Consider the following 8,530-nt stretch of genomic DNA (forward strand, 5'->3'; position numbering starts at 1 on the left):
GAGGGGGAAAGTATATATTTGTTGACTGTGTTTTGTTTTTTAAAATGGTCTTCACAAGCACTCAGTTTTTTTAGAGGGGAGGTTACTCTATAGGTTATCTTTTACAAGGCTTTTATAACATTTGATGCTGAACAGCATAAGAATACATATTTGTTTAGTAGCAATAATTTTGAAACTTGCCCTTGGGCAAGGGAGACTATTTCTTACTATATACTAAGGAGAAAAGAGCCAAATTCTTAAAGCAATATTTAAGAAAAAATTTATAACAAATTCTCATACCACCTATAACACTTTCTAGCCATTTGTGTGGGAAATGGAAAGTGACAGTTAAACAATGTGTTGGAGTTTATGTAACTAATTTTAAAATTTAATAGTCCAACTTTGTTTTGCTCTGATGCACATTCTCTGTGAAAAATAGAAGTGTGCCACTGGTGGGTCAAAGCTGTTTCGAAGTAGAAGCACCTGGCTGGTTGTCATGAGCGCGGGGGCCCATCTCTGGTCCAAAGGGCAGAATGGACAGGGCCTCCTGTGGATGTGCATTAAAGAAAAACTAAGTCCAACATTTGGAATTAAGAAATATGCTGGGCGGGGGGAGGGGACAGAAGCAATGTAAAATAGCTGATTTGTGGTAAAAGTCAGAATGTCCTCTTCATTTATTTTCTTGTTTCTTTTTTTTTAAAACTTTCTTAACGGAAACTGCATTTTATTCCAAGAGGTAGTATTCTTATTTATTATTTAACCCTTTGCTGCTGCTAAAATGTGCACATATTCAGGCTTTAGTTTTTCCAAAAGGCATTTAATCTTGTTGGCTGAAAAACATTAAACATCTGATCACAGGGAAGAATCAAGTTTCTAGGATGTCAGAGGTACAATATTTAGCACCGAAGAAATTGATTTTAGGAAATAGCCAAAAGTAATCTTAAAGTAGCATGAGATGCTAGATTAATCAGCCTAAAAGAAAGAAAACGATTTGTGAAAAAGACTAAACTCTCCAAGCATTCCTAGAAAATGCTACTTTAACGTCGACTTTTGGAGTTATTTTGTTTTGGTTACTTTTTTTTAAAAAAAAAAGAAAAACAAAATGTTATATGCTTTTGGCAATTGATATGATAAACTGTAATGGTCTGTAAATAAATAAATACTGACTTACGCAATTTCTGTCCATAAGTGTTCTGGGAGAGTAGATGGCTCAGGGTTTCGTTGCGGGCGCTGTCCTGCTGGGCTGCAGAGCGAGTCGCCCCAGCTCCTGGCTTTGCAACTGGTTCTTGTCATAAGGGACCCGAGGCTGTGGCTGGCTGCTCAAACCTCTGTGGAATGATGGGTCCAGTTTTCACAAACACAAGCCCGGCCAGCCAAACCGCTATGTCGTTTGTGCCAACACTGCACCTTGGTCACAGACTTAACAGGCACGGACTGACCCACCCCCCCATCTGTCATGAGAATGTCCCCAGGCGGTGCCGACGTGCCAGGTCACCTTGGGGCACCTGTCCCTGCCAGGTCCTGTTCTGTGGATAAGTGGACGGCTTCCGTTTATGGTTTTCATTCGATTTCATCTCATTAACACAACATTGTGTTATTTACTTGATAATCTGTAATTGTATGTAAATACATAAAGGATTATGTAATTTGTGTAAATACATAATTACAGACTTTGGAAAACTGGTATTTTTTACTTGATGTCCATGTTGGAGCTGCTTCCGATTCTGTGCCTACGTGAACCGATGGAATTTTAAAAACACGATCTCCTTGCTCTTACAGCTGTTGCGTGTGTGTTGAGGGAGGAGGGGGTGTGTGGCGATGATGGGGGGGAAGAGACGCATCCGGATGTCCTTTCTTTTCTGTAAGTGTTAGATGAGGGAGCGCGGAAGCTTCTGGGATAAAGATTGATGAACTTGCATCAAGCAAAACGCAGTGTGTACGCACGTTGACGTGGATGGTGAGTGGACAGAGGCATATTGTCCGAGGTCAAATTCTGTTTGCTGCATCGTTTGACCTCGAAATGTGCCGGATTTAGATCCACTGTTTGTGGTCACTTGCATGAAAGAGCAATGAAGCGGCGGGGGTCGGGGAATACGCCAGATGGATTCAAAAGATGCGTTCGCCAAGCCCCTGTGTCTGCGTGTGCATGTGTGTGTGTGTGTGTGTGTGTGTGATACACGCGACATAATACCCACGGGCATCCATAGACATTTCACATTTGAAAACTGATACTTTATTGTTGCAGGTGGGGTGGGAGGAATTACGTGTCGGTCAGTAAGTAGCCCTGCGTTCCGGGCTTTGGGTGTGGAGGGCGGGCCTGACTGCGGGCGAGAGCCGCGCCCCACGTGGCTCCCCGCTCTACCTGCCCCGCTCCTTGGCAGCCGCCTCCCTTAGGTCTTCAGAAGAATTTTTCTTGTGACGTCTTCTTCACCGGGGGGGAGCGTGCAGAAATGAGAAACGGCCTCTTCTATAATTTTCTCTGGAAAGAAATGATGACGAGTGTTCTTCACGTGTGTGTGTGTTCTACGTCTCGGCGCTGCACCAGCTCGTACTCGGCAGGTTCGTGGACGCCGGCTGTAAGGTCGGACGGTGTTGTGAGGGCCACCAGTGAGGCAAAGAAAACACCGAGGAGAGGCCTCTTTGCTACTTTGGTTGGTCGTCAAAGAGAAAATTCATACTTAGGTTTCTCATTTCTCTCCAACTCTATTCCGGCATGTATCTTGGAAAACATTTTTAAAACAACTTTAATGAAAACAAGTTGTAGGCATCCCTGATATCTCAGTACCTCTTGGCCAGATGTGCTGGTAACTGGCTCTTGTTTTTTCCCATCCCCTTCTGAAGATCCTTCTGTTTGCGTTTTTGGTGATGATTCCTGTTGTCATTAGTGGACTTAGCTGGGAACATTTGATCCTGGGAACGAAAGAGTTAAAAGACAACGTGTAAAGGGGACATTCAGAGCTGAGCATCTGAGTCTGCCCTCCGCACACAGTGGAAGCGCAAGTATTACTGACAACGTTCACGGCCCGGCTTGGAGAAACTTATTGGAAACACACTCACGCAGGCTTTTTCCTAAGCATTTTGTGGGATGTGGCAAAGCATTCTGTAAACTCCACCTGGCTGTCGCCTCTCGCTTCTAGTGTCTGCGGGTGTACAGGGTTGGTCCATGACAGCTTTGGGAGATTTCTGTTTCTGATTCATAAAAAGAGGGCTTTTCCTAGTCCATGAAGATGTTAGCATTATAGCTGCTCTTTCAGAAGGAAGCGGTACTCCGAACATCTCTTCGCTCCATGGCTGACCAAATCCTGCCCCCTCCCTCCCTTCCTGTTTTTCTTTTCCTCACTCCTTCCCTCCTTCCTTTGTCATATTGTGGAGCTGGCATCAGCAGCAAAAGGACAGGCATGGTCTCTGATGGTACACGGAACTTAAACCACAGGCATCCTGAGGTGGTGTGAGGGACCCTGGGATGGGAGGGTACCGGGGGCCGTGGGACATCCGTGCATCCCATATGGACTTTTGAGGGCCTGAGGTCGTCATGTCTGAGCTGAGATGCGAAAGAGCAGGAGCTACAAGAGAGAGAGCTTATAGTCAACTGGCTTTCTAACCGTGTCAAGATTAAGTGCTTTGTTCTTGGAGAATCTGGGCTCATTGGATCTTTTACTGACGTTTCCTGGGTGCCTGTGATGGACCCTGAGGATATGAAAAGTGCTGGCTGATTGGCCAGCATCGGTCGTGGCTTTGGTTCCTGGAGATGAAGGGGACCAGTCTTTAGTCAGACCATCTCTGCTGCCCTGTGCCTACCGGGGCCATGCTCAGAATGCTCTTTGCCTACTTTCGATTGCTATTCAGAGGAAGGTGACTCTGTTGGTTTTTGTTAATATTACTCGCTTTAATTTTCCCCTTCCACATTTACCTCATTTCACAGGCAAAATTCACAACAGACTAGAAGTGAAAATATAGGGTAACAAAAGAGGTGAAAATATAATCTTTAAAATACCCACTTCATTCCTTCAATAAATATGTACTGAGCAGCTTCTATATGACATGGAACAGTGCTAAGGATATTGTAGAGGAAAAAAAGACAATATTTTGATCTTGCTACTTAATACCAGGCTGGGTTCTATGTCAATTGTTATATCAACTTGCAGGTTAAGATACTGTAGGACTGGGATGCCCACGTTATAAGGCAATTAGGATAATGTTGACAATTTTCCATGGACTTCACCTGTCTTCAGCTATGTATTCAATTTACATGAATATATAAGAACCCAGTTAGATGCAGACCCATTCAAGTCCTATTGTTTTAAGTAGGACAGCGTTTTCTATTTTGTTTACTTTTTAAAATATTCTTTTCCATTACGGTTTATCACAGGATACTGAATATAGTTCCCTGTGCTCTACAGTAGGACCTTGTTGTTTATCCATCCTATATATAATAGTTTGCATCTGCTAATCCCAACCTCCCACTCCATCCCTCCCCCACCCCCGGGACAGCGTTTTAAAAATGTGTCCTCAAATTTGATGATACAGATTCTTTCAGTAGATGATCTCCTCCTTGGCAGTAAATGAGTTCCTCTTGAAATAGAGGCCGTCCCATTTTTCCTCCTTGGGAAAATCCAAAGGAAAAGGAACCGGAATTCCAAAAGTTTATCAATTACCCATTTGGCTGTCTTTTAAGGATACCAGGACTCTGAAGCTACAAGAGCCAATGAAGCTTTGGAAAATACCTCATCTCCCTTACAACCCACCTCACTGAAATATAAATGGGCATGTAACAGTAGCTTTTATACCATAGTGATGAAATTATACAGCTCGGTTAGAGGGATAAAACTTTTCATTTTGTCTTCACCAGAATTAAAAGTCTGTAGATAATCAGCTTCCGGCTTCCCCTGTGGCTTCGGTTTCCTCTTCTAGTTGTAGGGGTGTCCTGGCTTCCCACTCTCTTGGGTCTTCCCCTCTCTGTCCTACATTTGAAGAGTAGAGATGCTTCGGTGCCTGTTACAGAATAAGTAGAACAGGTGGGATGTGATGGGTGGTCTTTAGAATTTCTCCAGAAGAGTTTTATGATGTTGAGTTTGGTTTAGGGAACGAGGGCTAGTTGAATTAGAGCAGCATTCAAAGCAGGACTTATTGGCAAGAAAAGAAACTCTCTGTCCTTCAGGAGATATGCTGTGACTGTCCCTGGATGGAGAAACCTAAGGGCAGAACATTTCCCTGACGCTGCCATTCACCCAATGCCGTACCACCAAGAGATCAGTCTGAGTTATGAATGCTACTTCGGTAGATGGGTGCAAAGTTTGAAATCAGACTATTTCTTCTGATGATCTGCTTCAAAGAAGCAATTTAAAATTTTGTGGTGACTCTAATGTGCCTATACCCATGCTTCCTGTTTCTTCCTCTGGCCTATTTCCTATTCAAGAAGGCTGGATTCTACTAGTCTCATCTCAGAGCTTTCATTTGGTTCCAGATGCAAAGTGCTATTTCTTTTAAAATGTAGATTATTAACAATGCTTCCTGCTGAAGTACATGAATTAACTTGCCTGAAAATACAGTCTAGTCACATCAAGTCCTTTTCCATGAGCCATTGCCCCATTCTGCATTCCACATGGTCCTAAACGTGTTCCCAAATGCATCAGTTCCTTGAGATGGCCAGACTTCTCTCAGACGAGCTGTTCTGTTTCCTAATTAGCTGGTTGCTATAGACACTTGGGTCATGTTTTTTTTCAAATAGTAGGAGCTCAAATTATAGGAAAACTAAAAATAAAATAGAAAGAATAAATATTATTATTGTAGTTGGGATAAATAAAAGTTATTTTTTTGTAGTCACGGGTCACATTTGATTCTTTAAATTTTTTAAACCATTTAAAATTGGTCAACTATTGAGTTTTATTCTTAGAGAAACCCATGATTTTTCAACATGTCTATATAATACCCAGTGGATTATTTAGAACCTGACCAGAATTTAAGTGAAGGGAACTTTTCCCTGAAGCTCATTAATTTATTAAGCAAGCAAATGTTGATATATACCATATTCTGGGGATTATAAAGTAAAACAGAATTGTTAAAATTTGTCTTCATATGCAATGTGAATATGTATTGACTCACTTAGCTTGTGCCTACCTCTTGTGAAAGTGTCATGATTTTATCGTCATAATTTTCTTCTTGTCTCCTTTATATAAAATATCACTTCTCCCTGGAGAAGACAACTGGGATGTGGTTTAAAACAGAGTGTCATCTCCTCAAAGCAGGTACTTTATACTGTAATGGACTTGTGCCATTTGGAGATCTTCTTTTGGTTCCCATTCAACTGGATGCTTGCAATTGTTCTCAAAGGAATTCCCTCTTGGTTTGACTTTGAACTGAAAAATATCTCTGAAAAATAAAACGTGCATAAAGTCAATATGATGTAATTTAGCATATTTTTTGGTCATGTTTTATAATGATTAGTCTCTATTTGTAGCTCAGAACAGTAATTAAGTTTCCAAATTCCTGTGTGACTGTTTTTATCTCAGAAACATGTGATGGCTTGTCATGAGGCTATCTTATTTGGGGACCACACCTGATGGTTCTGAGCACACTCAAGGAGCTATATTAAGGAGCATGTGACAAATGTATGAACAATTTGTAAATACATTTGATTAGTAATTGCTCTCTAGAAAGGGGCTATGTAGTGATTAGTACATGAATATAAGGAGATTAGGTGAGGACAGGAAAGAACCACCCTAAAGGATGAGAGGTAACAGTACTGGGCGCTCCCAAAGGGTGAGGAACAGTGCCTCTTCCTACCAGACAGACTAGAAAACCTCAAGATTCATAGAGAATTAGGTAGAGAACACAGAAGGGTCTTACCTCAATTGTGGAGAATAATTCGCCTTAGACTAAACACTGTTCCAATTCTACCTAACATATTTTAAAAGAAAGGATCAAACTATTTTCAAGTGAACTTAGCTTTATCCCAGAACAAAACTCCATGATATTTATGGGAATAAAGAATACCAAGCAACCAGCAAGATAAAATACACAATGTTTGGCATCCAATCAAAAATCACCAGACATGGGCTTCCCTGGTGGCGCAGTGGTTGAGAGTCCGCCTGCCGATGCAGGGGACATGGGTTCGTGCCCCGGTCCGGGAAGATCCCACATGCCGCAGAGTGGCTGGGCCCGTGAGCCATGGCTGCTGAGCCTGTGCGTCCGGAGCCTGTGCTCCGCAACAGGAGAGGCCACAACAGTGAGAGGCCCGCGTACCACAAAAAAAAAAAAAAAAAAAAAAAAAAAAAAATCACCAGACATGCAAAGAGGCAGGAAACTACAACCCAAAACGAGGATAAAAAAGCTTTCAATTCAAGCTGACCCAGAACTGACCAGGATGTTAGAATGAGCAGAAAAATACATTGAAACAGTTATTATAACTACATTCTGTAATTTAAAATAGTGTGAGACAAGAAAAGATACAAGAAAAAATTCAAATTTGACTTCTAGAGATGAAAAGTACAATGTGTGAGATGAAAAATACGTTGGATAGATTTAATGGCAGTTTAGACATTGCAGAAGAAAAGATGCAGATAGTCAAAATTACAGTAATAGAAACTATCTAAGATGGAAGACAGAGAGAAAATGGAATCAAGAAAAATTGAACAGAGTGTTAGTGAGTTGTGGGAAAAGTTCAAGAAGCTTAATATACATGTAACTGGAGTCCCCAAAAAAGAAGAGAGAGGAGACAAAAAAATTTAAATAAATAATGACCAGAAAGTTTCTAAACTTGATAAAAACTATAAATACAAAGACCCAAGATGCTCACTGCACCTAAAACATAAGAAACATGAAAAAAATAACCTATACCAAGGCACATCATAATCAAATTGCTGACCAACAGTGGTAAGAGGAAATCTTAAAAGCAGCCAGTTAAAATAAACAAACGTATATTACATACAGAGGAACACAGTTAAGAACGACAGAAGATTTCTTGTCAGAAATGATGTGAACAAGAAGACAATGAAATAATACCCTTAAAGTACCGAAAAAACAAATCTGTCAAACTGGAATTATATACCCACCAATGATATATTTTATTTATTTATTTTAAAAATTTATTTATTTATTCATTTATTTAATTTTTGGCTGCATTGGGTCTTCACTGCTGCTCGTGCCTTTTCGCTAGTTGCTGAGAGTGGGGGCTACTCTTCGTTGCGGTGCGCGGGCTTCTCATTGTGGTGGCTTCTCTTGTTGCGGAGCACAGGTTCTAGGTGCGCGGGCTTCAGCAGTTGTGGCACATGGGCTCAGTAGTTGTGGCTCGCGGGCTGTAGAGCACAGGCTCAGTAGCTGTGGTGCATGGGCTTAGTTGCTCTGTGGCATGTGGGATCTCCCCGGGCCAGGGCTCGAACCTGTGTCCCTTGCATTGGCAGGCGGATTCTTAACCACTGTGCCACCAGGGAAGCCCCAATAATATATTTTAAAGACAAGGGTGAAGTGAAGACTTCTTTCTGGCATACACAGGCTGTAAGAATTCATCATCAGCTGGCTCATACTATAGGAAATGTTAAGATTATAAGTATTA

The sequence above is a fragment of the Lagenorhynchus albirostris genome, chromosome 18 (assembly GCF_949774975.1).
Source record: "Lagenorhynchus albirostris chromosome 18, mLagAlb1.1, whole genome shotgun sequence".
NCBI lineage: Eukaryota > Metazoa > Chordata > Mammalia > Artiodactyla > Delphinidae > Lagenorhynchus > Lagenorhynchus albirostris.